The sequence below is a fragment of the Tupaia chinensis genome, unplaced genomic scaffold, assembly GCF_000334495.1.
Source record: "Tupaia chinensis unplaced genomic scaffold, TupChi_1.0 Scaffold000350_1, whole genome shotgun sequence".
Taxonomy (NCBI): Eukaryota; Metazoa; Chordata; class Mammalia; order Scandentia; family Tupaiidae; genus Tupaia; species Tupaia belangeri.
The window spans coordinates 3,258,044-3,281,301 of NW_006159844.1; the positions used below are offsets into that span (position 1 = coordinate 3,258,044).

General features: G+C 36.2%; 1 protein-coding gene across 1 annotated transcript in view; it reads right to left on the bottom strand.

Moving 5' to 3' along the window:
* MIPOL1 (mirror-image polydactyly 1) overlaps positions 1-23,258 on the bottom strand; it is a 289,171-nt gene that overhangs the window by 119,330 nt on the left and 146,583 nt on the right. The window lies entirely within an intron of this gene.

Consider the following 23,258-nt stretch of genomic DNA (forward strand, 5'->3'; position numbering starts at 1 on the left):
GGGAAAAAAATAACAGCCAGAGAACGCTGCAAGACTTGGAAACAGATAAACAACTGAGTGTTTTTCATTTTCCCTGTTTTAACTAAATCTTACTTTTAAGTAAAACACATGATAAGAAACAAGTGAAATGACATTTGATCTACTTAGAATATAATTTAAAATATGAGAGAATATAAGTGAAAAAGTAAATAAAAACTCATTGTATACATAAAATAATGGACCAAAACATTATTTAAATATCAGTATGAATATATCAGACATTTCATACAATAACTGCAAATCAGAACAGACACACAAGGGATTGGCTAAAGAAATGAAGTACTGTATTAAACCTATCTTTCAGAAAAAAGTTATAATCACATTTTAATATCTTCACTTAAGTATAAATGTAAAATATAAAAGTAATAACCAATAAGCACACATATTAACTGAAGGTCTCAACAAAGTTCTTTTTAGACTATTTGACATGTTAAATAACTAGTTGTATAATGTATCAAATGTATTAATTTTGTATTAACTTATTTATAATTAAAATGAAGATGCAGATGAATTGCTAATTGGCATTTCTTAGTACTCTCCTGTTGATCTCTTCAGCTTCTGACTTCCAAAATACCATGCATTCTCTATCAGTATTTTCTCAACTACAAGCAATATACAAGTCTCCTTTTAAAAGAAAACGTCTTACCAGACTTAACCTGATATTGACTTAGATTGCACAATGATGTTTCTATGCAAATACAGAATCTAGTATACACACATCATGCATATGTAATGCAATTATAAAAACCAAAACACATTTGTAAATTAAATAATATAATTACTATAATATCAAGACATTTCAAATTAATATTAATTTAGCAGGTAGTTTTGTTGTAGCTAAATTCTGCGAATATTAAGTAGTACTAAGTGGCAGATCCTTCTAGACCGCCTCATCCACTCTACCATGAACTGTGTGACAACTCAATTCACCTACTACATTTTTAAAATGAAATCTTTGTTACATGTATTATTTGGCCTTATATGGAGGGGACAAATGACTTACACATGAAATTCTGTCTCTGTCCTTTTTTATTGCCATAACTGTATGAATTTGGTTTGTTTTGAGCATATGTTTTGATAAGCTGATACTGGAGAAAGAAGAATACAGGAGAAAAGGAATAAAGGTGAAAAACATAAAAGATGCATCTAGATAAAATGAGGAAGCTTAGTCAAGAATTTTCTGACCACCTATTCCTGTTATTCCAAGTAAATTAGAAATGACATATGAATAGAGATTTTTCTAATGTACATGGACACAAAAATTTTAAAATAGCACTCATTCTTGTCCAAAAAACAAATGTTGCATTTTCATTTCTTTATGAATTTTAAATTTAACATTAATCTGGTACTAGAAACTGTGTGAGCCAAACAATAGCTATCAAGTGAGTAAAAATACATGCAATTGCTCTTGCCAGATACACATTTGTGATTTATATTTTAGTATGTTTAAAGTTTAGATTTAGATTTAGATTGATTTGATCCTATATTATGTCATTTGATATTACATTTGCAAAGTCCAACACATTCTCACAATTGCATTTTCATGTACAATTTCTTCTAGTTTGCTTTCTTATTTTAATAGTCTTTAAGTTTAAAATTTATTTTTAAGCAAATGGATTTAATAGTTTATTCATTAGCAAGTGTGATACTGTATTAATCCCTGTCACTTTATCATTAAATATAATATTTATAGAATGGATAGAAAAATGACCCTTTTCTCTACATCTCAAATCTTCTTGATATTCTTGTGAATTTAATCTTTATATATATTTTTTTAAAGGTTGATTTATTTCCTTCATGTGTGAGAGAGAAATAGATGGGAGGGGGCATTTTCAGCAAGATCTCCATGCTATGATTATTCCCCCAGCCCTGCAAACAGCCAGGATCACTGGCAGGCACACCTCTGGGCACACCCTGCTTGTTCAGGGGGAGCTGGGACGAAAACCTGTAGCCTTTCCATCTAGCCTCCATGTCACCACAGTGAGGTCTGTAAATGTTCATTTAAAAAAAAATTTAATTTGTCATTTAAAACATATAGAAATAGACAAAGAATAATATCACAGAAACAGTTGAACTAATGCCAATAGTTAACCAAATGTAAACAAATCTACTATAATTCTTTCAAGTTTTCAGAAATAAAATATCAGAACTATGTAACAAATTTCTCTCTCTTTGAATCTTGCTATTCTTTTCACCCCCAAGGGATTCTTATTTTTATTATTATATTTTAAGTTTTTGGCCGTAGGGCATGGGCACTTGCCAGAGAGGAAAGACACAAAGAGAAGTGAGAGGGAAAGTGAGAAATCACACCCCCCTTAGGGGGATAACCATGAGCAATCCTTACTCTTCCACTGGGCATGTGCACACACAAACAGAAACACACGCATACACACAGTGTGATTTTCAAACCTCCAGGTCCAGTACTCGAACTGCGGCCAGCCATATGGGAGTCTAGTGCCTTAATCAGTATACCAACTGCTGACCCCAGGATCTCTATTTTAAGATACAATTATAAAAAAAATAGCAAGAGGGAGGCAAAAAGAGAGTGAGAGATAGGTATTTTCAGCATTTAACAGGACCACACCACGTTGAGATCTTCCTGGCCCAGCCTCCTAGTTCCCTAGGATCACAGGCACACAGCACTGCATTTGGTGTGTTATGTTAGTCCAGGATATCAAACCAGGTCTTTCATGTGGCTCCTGCATCATGCAGTGGTGCCCTACCATCTGTACCACCACAGCTGGACCTAAGGTACATTTTTATTCAACCAATAGTTAGTAAATAGTTATTGTGTGCCAGGCAGTCACAGATGATGGACATGGCATTTTAAAAGTAGCTAAAATCTCCTACTTTCATGGAGTTAACATTCTAGTTGGGAAAAAAAAAAGATAGGAAACAAAATAAATAAGTGAAGTACATAGTGTGATAAAGATGAAAAGTCTTATGGAGAAAAACACATTAGGGACAGACATCAAAAGTGGTAAAGACATAAATGAAAAAAAAATCTCTGAATAAAGACCTTATGAAGACAAAGTAGTAACTCTTGCATATCTTTAAAAGAAGTGGTTGATGTAGAAGGAAAATAATTACAAAGGCCCTGAGAGGAAGTTTGCCTCTGGCATGTTGGAGTAATAGCAAGGAGGATTCTGCAGCAGAAATTAAGTAAGCATAGCCTGACAGTAAAACAGCATAGAGGTAAAACATGATGTTCTGTGAGGCTCTGTGGGGCTGATCCCATGGGAAGGTTCTGAACTTTCTTCCAGGGACCTTCCTAAAAATACTGGGCACATGCATGCCCATGATCCAGGGCTGGCTGGAATTGGGGCTGGACCTATTTGCAGTGCTACCTCTGTCTCTTTCTCTCTGACTCTTTCACTCATGGAAGAAGTATATGGGGAAAAAAAGAAAGAAAGTAGGCAAGGGGAGAATACTGACTACTGGGAGGTGAGGTAAGAAGAATCTTACAGACTATGGCTTTTGCTCTGAGTGAAATGGAAAGTTGCTGGAGGATTTTGAACAGAAAAGCAATGCAATCGGTCTTATAGTAACATAAGTTCTCTCTTGGCTATGTCAAGAACTGACTTGGGGATGGGGGCAATGCAGTCACAGAAGTTTAGTTGAGGTTATTGAGTAGTCTAGGAAGGAGAGGAGGTGGCTTAGACAAGGACAGTAGCAATGAAGCTAGTAAGAAGTTTATAGACTTTAGATCTATTGCAGATTGCATAGGAAACATTTAGTTCCTTTAACTGGTGGTCATTCTTGCCTCTTGTTCTGGATCTTTTTTTTTTTTTTTCCTTTTAGAATTTTTGCTAAAGGGCATGTGTGCTCACTGAGACACACAGAGAGAAAGTGAGCAAAAAATACCCAGTAGGGATGGCCATGCTACAATTCCTTACTCCTCCATTTTCTTCTTGGGGTTTTGGGCATGCACCCACACACACTCATTCTGAGTTTCAAGCCACTAGGTCTGGGATTCAAACCACAGTCCATCATGTGGGAGTCCAGTGTCTTAACCACTATGCCACCTGCTGGCCCCTTGTTTTTCATCTTAAAAGAAATTCTTCTAACATAAGATTATTAAGAGGAGGCATTTTGGTATATACATGATGCTATATTAATCACATTAGGGTTATTATTTTTTATTTCTGGTTTGCTAAGAGGTCTTATTTTATCTGGTAAAATCACGGTGTATTTCCAAAATAATATAGTGTATTATCACAATTTTTCAACATGTAACAATCATGTATGTGATTACTGTGATGAGCACTAGTTGATTATTGCATATATTATATAGGTTATATTCATTTATATATGGGTATGATTATGTGAAACACAGATACCTTAATCTGGTTACAAATATTTTATTTCAGATTGCCGATACGTTCGTATGTGACACTGACCTATGTTTTCCTTTTTTGGCCTTCCGAGTTTTGTTACCAAGGTTGGATTTGACTTGTAAAGAGTTTTCTTATTTGAATCTATGAAACAGTTCATATAAAATAATCATTTCCTAGAAAAATTAGAAATTCCAAGTTTTCCTTCTAGGTTCAATTGTTTGTTCGTTTTTCAGCGTCACAGCTTTACAAGTTCTTTTAAGTGAGATGCTCAGTCTTTGCCTGAAAATGTGATTGCTCTGTTCTCATACTCTTTACTGGATAGACCTGTCAGGATAAATGTAACAATAGGTGCCAGACTGCAATGGGATAATGTCTTCAAAGTGCAAAACATTTACCCTAATAGTAATTCCCTGTAGGTCATCTGTGTTTTCTCAGTGGTTGCTTTAACATCATTTGTCCTTTTACTGTGATGTTCTACAATTCTACAACAATATGACTGGGATGGATTTACTTCTATTTTCTTGATGCTTTTCACTCTTCCCAAACCTGAAAAAATTCACAGCTATCATCCTGAGATATTACCGTGCTCTCTTTTTGAAACTCATATTTATCAAATTAGATTTAAGTCTCTCTTTTTTTTTTCTTTTGTAACTGTAACATGTTTTTGCCAGACGGTGTGAGTGCATGTGAGAGAGACAGCAAGTCAGAGAGGGAATATGAGAAAGTATCCCCCGCGGAGAATGTTCATGGTACAATCCCTTCTCTATTTCTGTTCCTTTTGGGATTTTGGGCATGCACACACATGTAACTGGTGTGTTTCTTAAACTCTGAGGTCTGGGACTTGAATGTGTGGTCAGGATCCAGCCACCTTAATCTAGACTATGGCCCTCTTTTGTAGATTTTATTTATTATTACTTTATAAAGAATTATTTTACTTAGCTATTTGTTTATTTATTCATTTATTTATTTCAACTTGACCAGAGAGGGACAGAGTGAGAGTGAGAGAGAGAGAGAGAGAGAGAGAGAGAGAGAGAGAGAGAGAGAGAGAGAGAGAGAGAGAGAGAGAGAGAGAGAGAGAGAGAGAGAGAGATAAAGAGAGAGAGCGAGAGAGAGAGCAAGAGTGAGAAAGCAAGCCACCAGGTCCAGGATTCGAAACACGGTCAGTCATGAGGGATTCCAGTTGACTTTAACCACCACGCCACCTGCTGGCCCCCTTTTGTAGCTTTTAATCTTTTCATATTTTCAATCTTTTTATGTATATGTTAATTCCAAGTGTCTTTTTTTTTAAAAAAAAGAATTACTTAATTTTATTTATTATTATTATTTAAAGTTGCTATAGGGCACATGTGCTCACCAGAGAGAAAGTGAGAAAGCAAGCCATGAGGTCTTGGATTTGAACTGTGGTTGGCCATGTTAGAGTCCAGCACCTTTACCACTATGCTACCTGCTGGCCCCGCACATCTATTATTAATAGAGACTTTATCTTCAGCCATCTCCACTCTTCCTCTATTGGCTTGTTGTAAAATCTCAATGGCTATAGTTTTCATTCCTAGATGTCCTCTTGTATTCTACAATTCTGTTTTCATAGTGTTCTTTTTGAGGGAAAAAAAGTCTCTGCAATGGTTTTTCTGTTTAAATACCCATTTTATACTCTTTCATGTTTTCCTATTATCTCAAATTGTTGGTAGCCTAATACTTTCAATTGTCCTTCATGGTGGATTGTTCTCTCATGTGGTATAGTATTCTCACTATGACCACCTTTAGCAGAGGTTCCTTTTGCTATTAACCTGTGTATGAAAGAATTGCCAGAATGATTTTGCATTTGCCTCTGCTGGGTGAACCACTTTACTCATCTAGGGACGCTATGCTAAGGTCTTAGTGCATGGATTCTCAACATGATTATTACATAATTTTGGGTCTATTTTCCCATAGGAAGGAGATCTAGCCCTTTAGGGTTTTTGTTTGTTTGTTTGTTTGTTTTCAGTTTACTTATTTATGTCTTCCAGAAAGAAAGAAACAGAGTGATAGACACAGCATCCACAATAGGGTCCTCATGTTGCAATACAATGACAACTAAACCAGCCTGTAGCACGAACATGTGTGCATGCATACCCCATATGTACAAGGAGGCCCCGGGATACTAACCTGGGACCTTCCCATGTGGGTCCAACTGCATTGCTGCTGTACCACTTTCTAACTCATAGACCTTTCATTTCTTTTTTAAAACATTTTTGGACCAGGTCTAGCAGATGGTGTAATGGTTATGTTGCTAGACTCCCACGTAGTGGATCATAGTTTAAGTCCCAGACCTGCTGGCTTAAACTCACACCAGGCACTTGTGAGTGTATGCCCAAGAGAGGAGATGGAGGAGAAGGGATTGCAGCGTGGCCATCCTCTCTTGGTGGGGGGAGGGTTCTCTGTTTTTCTCTGTCTTTCTGGTGAGTGCACGTGCCCTATAGCAAAAAATTCTCTTAAATTTTTTTTTCTTTTTTGGATCAGCAGGTGGCATAATGGTTAAATCGCTAGACTCCCACATAGTTGACTGCTATTTGAGTCCCAGATCCAGCAGCTTAAACTCATGCTGGGTGTGTGTAGATATGTGCTCAAAATCCCAAGTAGAGAATGGAGGAGAAGGGATTGTGATGTGGCCATCTCCCTTAGGAGGTGATTTCTTGCTTTCTGTCTCTCTGGTGAGTGTCATGCCCTATAGCAAAAACCGCTCCTTAAAAACATTTTTTAGGGCCAGCTTATGGTGTGGTAGTTAAGGCACTGAACATTTCCACATGGCTGACCACAATTCGAGTCCTAGACCTGCTGGCTTGCTTTCTCACTCTCCCTGTCTCTCGCTCTCTGGTCAAATTAAAATAAATTAATGAATATATACAATTAAAATAAATAATTCTTAAAATTAAAAAAAAAAGGTGAAACAATCTCCCAGTGAGGCAGCTCATGCCACAGTTGATTCTCTAGGTTTTCATGCATACACATGTACCCACGATGTTTTTCATGCCACTAGAGACAGGATTCTAACCACGGTTTCCATGTGGGATCTGACTTCATTAACTATTAGGCTTCAGGCTGCTTCTGGTCTTTAATTTCTTGGGACAATTTTTTCCTTCTGCTTAGTCTTAGCCAAAGGCAAGTTTGTTCACTTCTCTGATCCAGTAGCTTGTCCATTTTTTTCTAGATTTCTTTTCATTGAAGAAGCAATCGTTCTACGGTTCAGCTCTATGCAAAGGTCTCCACTTAATTTTTTACCTCATGTGTTTATATCATTAGGCCTTCTAAAAGGAATAAAATCCAGTTCCCCTGCCCTTGGAATCCATCTCTGAACTTATACCCCTATTACACCCCTAGTTAACTAGTACATCTATAGCTCTTTAGGTTTCCTTTAAACATGTTTTAAGTTTATATTATTTATGATAGAAAACGGATGCATGCACATGAAAGAGGGAGAGAGAGAGAGACAGAGAGGAGCAGCCACAATCAGGTCTGGTCATGCAGTGGTCACCTTGACCCAGACTAGTAGCGTGTCAGGCTCTTAGGCATGTACGCTCCAATACAGTACAGATTGATCAGGCTGGTGATCTGAACCTGGGGTCAATCACATAGATTCCAGTAGTACAGTTCAGGACATTATGGACTGTGCCAACTAGGCTGGGCCAGTTTTTATCTTAATTTTTACCCTTGTGGTCTTTTTCTTTCATTCTTTCTGAAGAGTGTGTGTGTGTGTGTGTGTGTGTGTGTGTGTGTGTGTGTAGAGGCGAGGGTAGGGCAGTGTACTTGCTGATGAATTTTCCATGAAATATTATCACCGAACACAGAAGATAAGTGTCCCTAAATCAAGTAGTACAATCTTTCTGATGATTTTCAATAGTTCCATTCTGACCAACACAACTAAATACAACATAATGTTTTCCCTGTTCATATTCTGCCAAATATTAATCTTCTTAAAGTTCTAATGCATGAATTAAGATATAGAAGTTCTATATCTTTCATTTTAAAAAGTATTTTAATATTTGAATTGAATTTAAATAAATGTCATCTATTTACACTCACAGTATTATTAAGAATTAGAATTCTTACCAAAGGTGGCAACAAATTCTGATGTAAGATAAAATAAGGAAAAAATTCTTTAGTTCAAAATTTGAAGTATTAAAGATAAGTATTAGTCTAACAATGAGTTTTATCTTTAAAAAAGTATGTGTGTTTGTATTTATTTTATAGTTCTACTCACTGGGAAAAAATATTAAAAACAAGAGAATATCCAATAGCATAGAGAACTCCAACACCAGAACTATGGACTGCTAGTATCATTTCCTACTAAAACTACAGAAATTCATGGATATATGACTGATTCCAAGGCTGAGATAAAAAAAAATATACAAGATTATCCAGGGACATTTTGCCATAATATAGAGCAAAGAGCCATCAAAGAAACTCATAAATTACCCAGTATCCCACTTGAAAAATCTCCCTATTAGTTAAGAGAAGACAATTTGAGTAGCCATAAGGATAGTACTACAATGCAAACACATAAGATAAGCTGAAATTACTGAGTTTATAATGATGATGTAAATTTCTAAACCAATTGCCATAGTTGGAGAACACTAGTAAACTAAACATTTATCACATTTATCTACCCTTTTTTATATAAACCTTATGTCTATGTAATTAAACAATAGATAAGAAGAAGACTCTATAAAAGTATTCTAGCTAATAAAAAAATGAGAATGTTATAATAAGGGTGTCATATTTCTGTAATCATTAATATATTAACAGATCAGCCCAGCTGGTGGTATGGTGGCTAGAGTGACAGATCCCACACAGACAACACGGGTTGAGTACCAGGCCCAGTGGCTTGCAAAACATACCATGCATGTATGCATGCCTGTCCAAAATCCTTAGAAGAGAATGGAGGAGAAGGGATTGTGGCGTGGCCATCCCTGCTGGAGGATGCCTTCTCACTTTCCCTTTGTCTCTTTCTCTCTGGTGAGAGCATGTGCCCTATGGCAAAAACTTAAAAAAAAAAAAAGGCTATTAAGTCTGGGATTTTCATGATAATAAGTGGAGGAGTATATGAGTAGGGGATACAGATTTCTAAAAGATGATTAATTTTGGAGCTAGGTGAAAAAATTATGATACTAACTCTCTAAGACCATTGTTAAGAAGATTAAATTTGCCATTACACAGAAACAAAAACAAATTATGCAATGCCAGTGAACTAAAAATATTCAGTAGCCCATCTTTATCCACAGAGCACATGTTGTAAGTGCCCCACTGGGTGTCTGAAGCTGTGGATTGTACTAGACCCTATATGTATTATTTTTTTCTTATGTCTTACTTTATGTTTCCTTTACATTCTGAAAGAAGATCCTAACAAAATATTCCATAAGATTGCCTGAGTTTTTTAACAGCTGCTGTTTTTCCTCCTGTACAATCTACTTTTAGTCACAAATCATCTTGTTCACATTACAATCAAATATCTTCCCCCTTGGATGCTATACAACTCTTTCCTTTGCAGACAAAAATAATACCAGACTCTTCCAGTCAAAACAGAAACTAAACTTTGGTGTCAATGTGAATTATGTACTTTGAACTGCAGATGTTTGGAAGTACTTGGTATTATATAAATAAGTTTTTATTCCTCCTCATTTAAAGTTTTTTTTTTTAAATCATCTCATCTTAGATATAAAAATAGTAATTACAATGTTTTCTTCCACATTACAATAGCTATTAAAATATTCTTAAATTTGAAAAGGTAATGTGTTTTTTTCAATTCCTGGCAAAATATCAACAACTTGATTTAGATGAATACTTATACAATAATAAGAGGTTAGAAATACAAAAGACTAGGGACCAGCAGTTAGTGTAATGGCTATGTTGCTGGACTCCCAATGTAGTCGACCGTGGTTCGCGTCCCAGACCCGGTGGCTTAAAACTTACGCTGGGTGCATGTGTATGCGTGTCCAAGATCCTGAGAGGACAATGGAGGAGAAGGGATTGCGGCGTGACCATCCCCCCTGTGGGATGATTTCTCGCTTTCTGTCTCTCTGTCTGTCTGGTGAGCGCACACACCCTATAGCGAAAACCTCTCAAAAACAAAACAAAACAAAAAAGAAAAAGTAAAAAAAAGAAATACAAAAGACTAAAAAAAACAAATAATTATGCAAATTAATCTCTGAAACCACATATGCTACAGCTGATATGTATGCATGTGTGTGTGTGTGTATGTATACACATGAAATATAAAAAACTAAATTATTCAATAAATATTAATGAACTATCTACTAGGCAATGTACTAGTACCTGCCAAGCAATGAAATGTTTCTACATATTTATACATATATAGAAACATACACACACAGGGACCAGCAGATTGCCTAATGGCTACGGCGCTGGACTCCCATATAGTCCACTGCAGTTTGAGTCCCGGACCCGGTGTCTTAAACTCACATGGGGCATGTGTGCATACATGCCCAAGATCCTGAGAGGAGAATGGAGGAGAAGGGATTGCAGTGTGGCTATTCCCCCTAAGAAGTGATTTCTCACTTTCCTGTCTCTCTATCTCTCTCTGTCTTTCTGGCGAGCGCACACATCCTCTAGCAAAACCTCTCAAAAACAAAAACAAAAACAAAAACAAAAACAAAAACAAAAACAAAAACAAAAACAAAAACAAAAACAAAAACAAAAACAAAAACAAAAAAAACAAAGGAAGAAAAGAAAAGAAACACACACACACATATATACATGTAAGTCCTATATAAACATTCTGAAATATTATATGAAAGTAAATAGCTAGGAGGTTAATAGCAAATACAGTAATTCATATTCATATTTTAAGCAATCAAATAATTCAAGAAGACAGAAAATATTTTAAATTGCAAAGTAAAAGGATTAGTAAACAAGAAAATTATTATGTAAGGTATCAAGATATATACATGTATTTATTATGCTATGCTGTTGAAATATCATTCTTTGTAATACTACTTAGGATTACTATGTTAGCTATGTCACAAAAAACTGTTCATTTGAAAAATCATGTTCGTATCTATTTCAGAATAAAGCTTAACACGTGTTATTGATAGTTGATCAACTATTAGTGAGAAATTACTAAATGACAAGTTCTGTTCTAAGCACTTTGTATGAGCTAAGTCGGTTCATCTTTATGTGGACCTTATGAATTAGATATAATTATTGCATTTTGAAGAGAAAACTGTGGAAACAAAGAGTAATAACTTCAAATTCAAGCAACTAATAAAAAGGAGAATTCAAACTGGGGCAGTATAATTCAGTTTATCAACAAAATGCATAGCATGTACAGATATGTACAATAGCAAAAGGAAAAGAAATAGCTAATATTACATTAATGATAATATTTTAAAACTAGAACTTTGAACAGTTACTGATACAGACATGCAGACCGTTTCTTTCTTTCTTTCTTTCTTTCTCTCTCTCTCTCTCTCTCTCTCTCTTTCTTTCTTTCTTTCTTTCTTTCTTTCCTAAAGGGTGTATGTGTTCACTGGAGAGAGACAGAGAATGAGAGAGAAAAGGAAAGTATGAAATCACCCCCTGGGGGATGGCCATGCCACAATTCCTTCTCCTTTAATATCCTCTCAGGATTTTGGTCATGCACACATGTGCACAGCATGATTTTTAAGTTGCTGGGTCTGGGACTTGAACCGCAGTCAACCATATAGAATCCAGCACCTAAGCCACCATGCCACCTGCTGGCCCCAAGAGAGACAGATAATTTTTAAAGGTGTACATGCACTTCAAAAAGTTCATGGAAAAATGAAAAGTAAGTTTTCAGGAAAATAGTTTTTAATCCATGTAGTTTATTCATAATATACATTTTCTATGAAATATTTTTTAAAACACTTCATAGTCCTGATACAATAAAATAATTCAGAATGAAAGGGATTAGCTATTATATAAAACTATTAACTTTTAACTCAGTGAATTTATATTCAACAAAGTCTATGTACCTTAATGAAAACTACCTAAGCTATTTTTTCCACCTTTAAATTCCATATTATAAGGCTAGTACAGTGCATAAAGTTATAATGCTTTACAAAGTTTTAAAAATAAGTAACTATACATAAGGGAATCTATTTCTGTCTACACTGTTCCATTGAGTTGTATATGCATAAGCCACAGTCTCAATTATTGTTGTTACAGAATAAGTTAAAAATCAGGAGCAGGTCCTCCTTAAGATTGTTTGAGCATTCTAAGTCTTTTCTATTTCCTTAAAGTTTCAAAAAATTGTGTATTTTTTTATTATTATTTGAAAAGTCATGGGCTGATCTTGTATTGCAATGATTAAGCACTATGTGGAGGAAGTTGGGTCCCACACGGCCAGCCAAAGTTCAAGTCCCGACCCTGGCAACTTGGAAAATATGCCCTGGGTGGGTGAGTGTATTCAACATCCTGACATGGAGAAATGTAGGAAAATGGACCGTGGCATGACCACACCCTACTGGGGGTGCCTTGTCTTTCCTTTTCTCACTGATGAATGTACATACCCTTTCTACATGTACTAACCTGTGGATTATTTAAAAGGATACTCCTCAATTTTGTTATCACACACTATACACAAGCTTTGAAAAACCACACTGGGTGGTCTGTGCACCACTGGAGTCAGTTAAGGACTGCAAGATGGCTAGGTGAAAATTTGCTCTAAAAACTATTGACTGGGACCAGCAGTTAGCGTAATGGCTATGTCGCTGAACTCCCAGGTAGCCGACCGCAGTTCAAGTCCCAGACCTGGTGGCTTAAACTCATGCCGGGTGTGTGTGCATGCGTGCCCAAGATCCTGAGAGAGGAGAATGGAGGAGAAGGGACTGTGGCATGGTCATACCCCCTGGGGGGTGATTTCTTGCTTTCTGTCTGTCTCTCTCTTTCTGGTGAGTGCACACGCCCTCTAGCAAAAACCTCTCCAATAAATAAATAAATAAATAAAAAACAAAAACTATTGACTGGGTAGCATTTGGGGAAATAATACCCTGAAACTAAGAGGCCTTTGCTAACTCTCTGAAAGCCTGGAATGAGACCCTAACCTTTGGCTGCACTACCTGAGAATCCACCAGCTACTGACTGGGCTTACTACAAGGCCTACCTGGCCAAGGTAGGTGTGGTTGATGGCTATGAGAAAAAGTTTAATGCCCTGAAGGCTCCTATACTGGAGGATGAATACACTGTCTAGGTAGAAGCTGAAGAAAAGGAAGATGTGAAAAGCTGTGCTGAGTTTGTGTCAATCTCAAAGGCCAGGATTGAGGAATATTGGAAACAGCTGGGGAAGATGAAGATTATAATTCCATTTTATTTGCTGACCATTGAGGACCTAAATGAAGTCTTCCCAGAAATCACATTAGACAAAAAGAAGTACCCCTATTGCCCTCACCAGCCAATTGAGAATTTGTAAAATGTTTGTGTCTGCGAGAAAGTTTTGGCCCTTGTCTTATAAACTCTAGACATTAAAAATAAAAATAATTTCATAGGACAAAATACATATTGTACTTCACAAACATGTACAATGATTATTTATAAACTGGGAATCACAATTTTTAAAAAATAATAAAAATAAATAAAAGGGTACTGTTTCAATTCCAAGTATATAGGCATATTCTAATATCTTATTCATTAATTTCTCATTTAGTTCCATTGTGGACAAAAAAGTACACTTGTGATTGTGATTTTAATATTTCCAAATTTACTGTAATATATTTAGAAGTCTAGCTTTTTTTTTGGGGGGGGTGTTGCTATAGGGTGCATGCACTCTCTAGCAAGACAGAGAGACAGAGAGAGACAGAAAGTGAGAAATCATCTCCCAGGGGGAATGGTCACCCTGCAATCCCTTCTCCTCCATTCTCCTCTAGGGATCTTGGGCATGCACACATGCCCGGCATGAGTTTAAGTCACCAGGTCTGGCACTCGAACCGTGGTCAACTACATGGGAGTCCAGCGACATAGCCATGACACCAATTGCTGGTCCCTATAGTCTAGTTATTAAAAAAAAAAAAAAAAAAAAAAAAAACCCAGAGTCTCACAAAGTTGCAATCCTCCTGCCGCATCCTCCAGTGTCACTGGGATTACAGGCATGCAACACTATGCTTGGCTTTTTAGGGTGAGCCACAGGCAGAACCAGGCCTCTTGTGCCTAAGTCTGCTGGCTGACAGCATCTACCAGCACCTGCTACTGTGGCCGGGCCATCTTTTTGATTGTCCCAAGTGAATTTGAGAAGAATGTGTATTCTACAGTTCTTGATTGTTTTATACATTTCAATTAAGTCAAGATAATGAAAAGGTCAAGCTTTCTGTAATGTTAATAAATTTTGTCTAAATTTTCTATCAAGTAACAGAGAGACCAGTATTGGTATCTCCAACTGTGATTGCTGAATGGTCTATCTCTCCCTTTAGTTGTCAATTTTTTGCTTCCTGTATTTTTAAGATCTGCTATTCTGTATACAAACACTTAAGACTGCTATATACTTCTGATGAAATGTCCTTTGTTTCTGGTAATATCCTTTGCTTTAACTTTGTCTGATATTAATACAGTCATGGTGTATGTATTATGCAAAACATATATACTGAAGGTAAACTCTCACAGCTTTCATTTATCTGAAAATTTCTTTTTTTCATCTTTGCTTTTGAAGAATATTTTACTGTATACACATATAAAATTCTGGATTGATAGCTTATGTAATTCTACTCCTTTAATGATTGTGGACATCTGCATTGTTCCTAATGAGAAATTAACCAACACTCACAGAGATGGTCTCTGTATGTATCCTGTCCCCATCTTTTAGGCTGCTTTCAAGATATTCTCTTTCTATTTGGTTTTCATAAGTTTGACTCTAAATGAACCTAGGTGGGAGTTTCTTTGTATTTATTCTTCTTGGTGATGAGGTATTTTTGTTTGTTTGTTTGTTTTATAAAATGTTTATTTTCCTTCCAAGAGAGAAAAAGAGAGGTACACTCAACAGGGACTCCAGGCCACAGTCCACCCCCAACTTCAGCCAGTCTTATGGCCTTGAGTGCAAACACCGGGCAATACCCAGAAAGACCCAGGAAAGAAATCTGGAATCTTTCTATGGGGTATCCAGTTGTATTACCAATGCATCACCATCTGACCCTGCACTTCTTTACCTGCAATGTTTATTTTAGCCAAATTTGAGAAACTTTCTGCCACTCTATTTTCAAATATTTATTCATTTCCCTTCTTCAGGTACTTTGGTTGTAATAGATTCTAGATTTCATGTAGGTAGTCGGTTGTTACACAGCTTGATATAGTCCCACAGATCACTGATGGGTTACTATCATTTCTTTTTCTTTTGTTCAAGTTGAATCATTTCTATTTCTCTCTCTTCTTGTACCATTATAGCTTTGAAATGCTAAACTCTGCAGTTAAAATAAATTTTAAGTTCACTAATCTTTTATTATACAGTTTCTAAATTACTGTTGTGCTTGTCCAGTGAATTTTTCACATCAGATATTGTATATCTAGCTTTATAATTTATATTAGGTTCCAGTTTTAGTTTCCTTGTAGATAATCTCCATCAGTGATCATCTTTCCTTTGAGTTGTTGAAGAAACTTAGAATGGCTATATTTTTAAAAAATAATTATTTAATTTTATTTATTAGTATTATTATTTAATTTGACCAGAGAGAGACAAAGAGAGAGAAAGTGAGAAAGCAAGCTGCTAGGTCGAGGACTCAAACTGCAGTCGGCCATGTGGGAGTCTAGCACCTTAACCACCACACCATCTGCCAGCTCCTTAAAAGCACCTTGGCTGTCTTAAAAATACTTTTCAGAGAATCCCAATATAATGAAGTATGTCTAATTTGTTCCTATTTTCTTTAGATTATGTGTCACATATTCCTGTCTCATATATTTATTATTTTTAACTATAGGCTAGAAATTGTAAATGACACATTTTAAAGTTTCTAGACTATGGTGTCTTCCATAAAAATATGGAGACTTTCTCTCTAGAAGACAGTTCACTGCTGGATTAATACATTTTGAATAGATTAAAGCAAATTAGAAATAAGCTCAATATAACTAACATTTATAACTAGACATTGTTAACCTACCAAATTTGATTACTGAATCTAATGAAGTAGGGAGTATGAAATTGTCTTTTCTGAATTTGTTACAACATATTTAGAAATGATTCCTAACATTTGAGCTGCTAATAACATAAAGAACAAAAGAAATTTAAAAATTCAATATATCCCACGTGTCTGCTCTATTTTAGCCCTTTAAATGCCCCTAACATTAACCAAAACACAAAACTATCTCGACATTTGGATGTTCAACTTTCCTTCTTTGGTCTTTCCTCCCTTAGCATCTGAATTTTCTGACCATGTATTCTAACTGGTTCTCATAATTGGGTGGTAAAACAAAAGAGTAGGACTGTGAGTCCAAAGAAGTAATTTACACAGCACGCCAAAAAATAAAATAAAATAAAATAAAATAAATAAGATAAATAAAATAAAATGAAGGGAAGTCAAGAAAAAAAGCTACTTAGTCTCTTAATTTTAGCTCTACCTGCTATTCTAGAAATAGCCCTTCCACCATGCCTACTGTGTTCTCAGAATTTCAATCTGCTAGGATAGCCATTAAGTCTAACAAAAAGAAAATGGCAATCCAAACACCAAGGCAATTATATCTCAAATTTAATTTAGGACTCATTAATTTTACTAATAACTATTACTTATATTATTCATGCTTAATATATGAAAGTTAAGTTAGAATGTGTTTGTGTAAAATTTAAGAACACTGGGTTTGCATTTTCCTAGTTTGCAGAGTTTAGATTGGTCACCTAAATTCACTTCAGGGGCCAAATGGAATTGAGATTATAGTCTTAGTAGTTTCTTTTTTTTCTTTTTTAAAGAATTATTTATCAGGGAAAAGCAGATGGTGTAATGATTATATCACTGGGCTCTCATGTTGTCGACTATGGTTTGAGTCCCAGAACCAGTGTTTTAAAATGCATGCAGGTATGTGTGGATGCATGCCCAAGATCCCAAAAGGAGAATGGAGGAGAAGGGACTGTGGTGTCGTGAGTCCCCCTGAGGGGTGATTTCTCATTTTCTCTATCTCTGTCCCTCTCTGTCTCTCTGGTGAGTGCATGTGCTCTATAACAAAAATCTCTCTCTGTCTCAAAAAAAGAATTATTTATTAATTATTATTATTACTTTAATTTGCTATGGGGTATGTGCTCTCAACAGAGAGAAAGAGAAAGAGAGAGAGAGAGAGAGAGAGAGAAAGCAGGACACCAGGTCCAGGAGTTGAACCATGGTTGGTCGGTCATGTGGGAGTCCAGCACTTTAACCATCACACCACCTGCTGGCCCTACAATTTTAGTAGTTTGATTAAGAGTTACAATTCCTCAACAACATTTTCTCTTCAAATTCAATAATAGGTAAAAATTCTAGAACTACTTTTAATTTTGTTTTAATATGAATCACATTAGAGAAGTATTGCATTTCTGTAATTTAAAGGAACAATCAGAAAGTAATTCAAATGTAGAGCAATTTTTATAACTAAATGATAAAAATAAAGACATTTATATAATGACCGCCTAAAAGAGATCTCCTCTAGCTTATCCATTTCTGCAATTCCATCACAGCTGCAAAAGCTTTTATTTCTAAGATGACTTTATTTCTCTGGCTAATACAACTACTAGGCTGTGGTGCTTTGATCCTTTTTGTACAGTTATAACCTTGTAAGGCTGAACTCTGCAGTTAGCTGATGGTCAGGAAAACAAAATTCAGTAAATAATACCATTGTAATGAGTTGGTTCTTAAGTAAACTTCAATGGATTTTCTCAAAATCCATAAACAAACAACAGTATAACCTAAATGTTAAGTTGGCAGTTATTGCACAAAAGGACAGAGATGATTCTTACACTATTTTAAAACACAAAGCAGAGTTCAGGAAATAGTTTTAGTACTCACTGGATGATAGCCACAGTTTAATAGTTTATTAAGCTCTTTTTCAGTTTTTATATTCCTGGAATCACAGATGCTTTCTTTTGGTTTGCAAACTTTATTTGTTTGCCATTATAAATGTTGTAATCTCAATTGAGCTGTCGATTACTTAAGTGCTCATTCTTAATTTTCTTGTTGTATAATGTGTGTTGCTCAAACACTGTTAAATCCTAACAGAAGCCACTCTAACTTCTAAGATTACAACAGGAAAAAAACAAAAAATTTGTATGACTCATCAAAATATCAACAAGTTGAATATTATATAAAAAGTCATTCTCTTTGAGATGATTCAAATTATTTTTGAATATGTTAAGTAGGATAACTAGTGTTCTCCATAGGAAACCAGTAAATATTTGTAGAGTGATTCTTTTTTTTTTTTTGAAGAGGTTTTTGCTATAGGGCACATGAGCTCGCCAGATAGACAGAGAGAGACAGAGAGACAGAAAGTGAGAAATCACCCCCCTGGGGGGATGGCCACGCCACAGTCCCTTCTCCTCTATTCTTCTCTTGGAATCTTGGGCATGCACACACACACGCCTGGCGTGAGTTTCAAGTCACCGGATCTGGGAAGCAAACTGCAGTCGACTACATGGGAGTCCAGCGACATAGCCATTATGCTAACTACTGGTCCCACTGTAGAGTGGTTCTTTACAATAATAAAAGCTTTGGAAATTTGGGACAGTTCTCAGGACATTTCCTAGTTTTTCAATAAAGTCAATCATTTATCTCTCTCTATATATATTTTTAAGTTTTGAAATTGTTTTACTTATGTATATTTAAAAGGCCAAGAAATCATTCAAGCCATTTACTAGCAATTAAGAGAAATCTCAGTGAAAAACAGTCTGCTGTTCAATCCTGTAAAGTCAACTAACTTATTTTATTTTATTTTTTTAAGAGAGATTTTTGCTCTTTGCTCTTGCTGGAAAGAGTCAGAAGGACAGAAAGCAAGAAATCACCCCTCTCAGGGAGGATGGCTTCGCTGCAATCCCTTCTCCTCCATTTTTCTCTCTAGATTTTGGGCATGTACACACACGTGCCCAGCATGGGTTTTAAGTCACCAGGTCCAAAACTTGAACTGCAGTCGACTACGTGGGAGTCCACTGATATAACCATTACACCATCGACTAACAATTTTTAAAATAGGAGATATATACAAATACATGTATGTGTGTGTGTGTGTGTGTGTGTGTGTGTGTGTGTGTACACACACATATGGAGAGAGAGAGGGAGAAGAGAAAGAGAAAGAGAAAGAGGCATTTTTTATAGGGTCTTGCCATGCTATAAAACTTACCCTAGCCTCCCAACTGGCTAGGATAACAGACATTTGTCACTGCCACCCAGCCGATTTATGTTGGTCTGAGAATCGAACCTGGGCTACCATGAGCCTCCCTCCTCATACAGTGGTGCCCAACTATGTGTGCCGGCAGGGATGGACCTTCAACTATGTGTTAAAATATTTTTTTTGCTCTAGGGTATGTGTACTCATAGGGAGAGAGCGAGAAAAAGAAAGTAAGAAAACACCCCCTATAAGATGCTATACCACAACCTTGTCTCCATTTCTCCTTTCTGATTTTGGGCATGCATGCACATGCATTTGGTGTGTTTTTCGAGCCACCCAGTCTGGGACTAGAACCACAAAGCTGGCCATGTGGGTCCAGCAATCTAAATTACCACTTCATTGGCTGACCCCAATTATCTTCTTAAAACTGTAACTTTTCTCTGATACAGCTCCTTTATCTATCCTTCTGTACTTCTGTCATCTGTGGCTTTGGAGAGTATTTTTTCATTGCTAAAATAATTCCACATGTTTCTTATCTTACTGCCTTTATTTCCTCAATAAAAAACAAAGGAGCTAGGACTTAGGATCTTAAGGTGAGTAAAACTTCTGTGGAGTGTGAGGAAAAAAACCTCAGCATGTGAAATCAAGCAGAATCCATTTGTCCCCGCTTATCTAAGTATCTGCCACATGGAGAGGATTCTCCCTAGCCCACCCATACAACCTTTTCATTTTTTTCTCTTCCTCAGAATTTTAATTCTTTATCTTGCTCACTAAGATTATCTGAAAGATAATTACATTTCAAAGTAAAACATTCACATGTGAATATAAAATATTTGTGTCCCATATCACCTTCAGTGACACTTCTCTCTGAACCTTCTCAAGTAAAGTACACTCCTTCTTTCAAATACTGTTACTCCAGAGGCAAGACTTGCATTTTCCTGGTTCCCATCATTGAGTCCATTAATTGTTCATTAATCTGTTCACTTTTGAAGGTTCTGCTATCCAATTATAGCAATGCTCCTCACAGTGTGATCCAAGTGGCTAGTACATCTCCAAACTGTTCATTAGTGCTATGAAGCCAGTACCGAAATTCAAAGTAGGCAATTACACATTTGAAAGGAAGTTGATAGAACATTTTATTGGCTACTGAACCCAATAATAAAATGTATGCTTGAATTTTGTATGTCTATTTTTTCATTTAATATTTTGTGTGATTAATTTTTATCATATGTTACAAAAGTAGCAACCCATAATGCTTTGGGAAAAAATTTAAAAGAAAAAAGAGTCTCATGTTAGTAGGTGGCATAGTGATTGAGGTGGCCGAATCCCACATGGCCGACTATGCAGTTTGAGCCTCAAACCCAGTGGCTTGAAAATCATGCTTGGTGTGCATGCCCAATATCCTGACAAGAGAATAGAGTTGGAATTGTGGCATGGCCATTCCCCCTGGGGGATGATTTCTCACTTTTCCTCTGTCTCTCTTTCTGTCTCTCTCCAGCAAGCACATGCACCCTATAGCAAACTAATAAAATTAAAAAATAAAAATAAACAATAAAAACTAATGCTTCACCACAGATCGTTTGAGAAACATTAATGTGGATTTGCTTATCATCTATGCCACCTGGAGCAAGTGTCAACCAATGTTACATTCCCACATTTTCTTTTAAAAGTTTATTTCCTTTATGAGAGAAAGAGGAGGGAAGAGTGTGATGGAAGAGACAGAGAATGACACCCCCCCCCATAGGCCTTATCACATTGCAGTCCTCTCTCAAGCCCTCCAGCCAGTCAGAATCATGAGTGCCACCCCCAGTATGTCAAGTCAACCGGAATCCGAACTCTAGGCCTTCCCACATGGCTTTGGCAATGTGTATCGGTGCCCTATTTGCTACTGCAGCTGGGCCTACTTTCCTGCCAATATTCTAGATGAAACAAAGGTCACTCATTTGACAGCGTACTTTCACATTTTCTTGACCTATTTATTCTAACAAAACTTACTTTCAGAAATTCCACAACCAGTATTATGCTCTTGGGTGTCTTTAATTCTTAACTCTGAAACTCTTACTCATATCTCATAATCTTTTATCCCTTATACCATGTTCCCAAAACTGCTCTTTAATAAGGGAATTGTCTTTGTGAGTTTTTTAAAAGATTCTCTTTTGTTTGCTAGATCATCTGGTTGACTATTTTGGTAACACTGTCACAGACATCCTCAATGTCCTTACATTAGATATCTTGCCAATTTTCAACCCAGGATAAACCCACTATAATAGACAATAAATGTCTATTTTATCCACTTATGCTCTCAGATAAAGACATTTTAACTTTGTTATTTCCAACCTTACTTGGAATGCTGCCTGATTATCATTTCACTTATTTTTGCTTGGATTTCTTTCTCACACTCCACAGATATTTCACTCACCTCAAGACTCTAAATCCAAACTCCTATGTCCTAATCTCATTAAATAAAGTAAACCCAAAGAAAGACTAAGGGCATTAAGCATATTCTCTGACCTACATCTCCATTCACTTGAAAATGGATCTAAACAAGTCTATATAAAGGAGCAGTAACTCATTACTTCTGTATTTGTCTGAGTCCATTTGTCCCTGCTTATCTAAGTATTTGCCACATAGAGGATTCTCCCTAGCCGACCCATACATCCTTTTTCATTATTCCTTCTCCTCATAACATCAGTTCTTTATCACCAAGATTACCTTAAAGATAATTTACATTTCAAGATAAAACATTCATACGTGAACATAAAATACTTGTTTCCCACATGAATGTTCACAAAAAGGTAACCACAGAAGAGAAAGATTTTAATAATCAAGTGGATAGGGTGACCCATCCTGTGAGTATCAGTCAGCCTCCTTTTCTAGCCATTCCTGTCCCTTTTCAATGGGCTATTGATACATTAGACATGGTGGCAGGTATGAGGGTCATACAGGGACACAGCAATATTTTTTTCAAGGAGAAAGAAAGAAGGAAAGAAATAAAAAGGAAAAAAGATAACGAAAATAACAAAATGAAAGTTAATTCCTACATGAAGAAAATAAAGTATACTTAAAATAATATATGTGTGGAGAAGCAGTATATTTTTGCTACTCATGTGTTCTTTGGAAGATAATTTATTATTTGAAACAACATAGATAATTATATGTGAAAATATCAAAAGGATGAGGGTAAGTGAAATTGTACTGTTTAAATTTTTTTTACAGTTTAAAGCATGTTGTGCATTACTAATGCTAAGAAGACTGTGGTAATTGTTAAATAAATGGAGAGCTATAAAATGGATTGAAAAACTAAAAATTGTTAAGATGTCACCCTCTCTTTACTCCAATGACCTATAGACTCAACTCAAATCCCAATGATAACCCCACCAGGCTTTTTATAGAAACAGAAAAATCTATTTTCAGGCTGGCTCATGGCCTAATGATTAAGGCAGCTGAATCCCATATGGCCCACCATGTGCTTCAAATCTCAACTCTGGTGGCTTGAAAACCATGGTGTGGGTGCCCCAAATCCTGACAGTGTGAAGAAATGGAGGAGATGCGACTGTGGTGTGAGGGTGCTCTCTCTAGCCAACTACACACACCTTCTGACCAAAAATT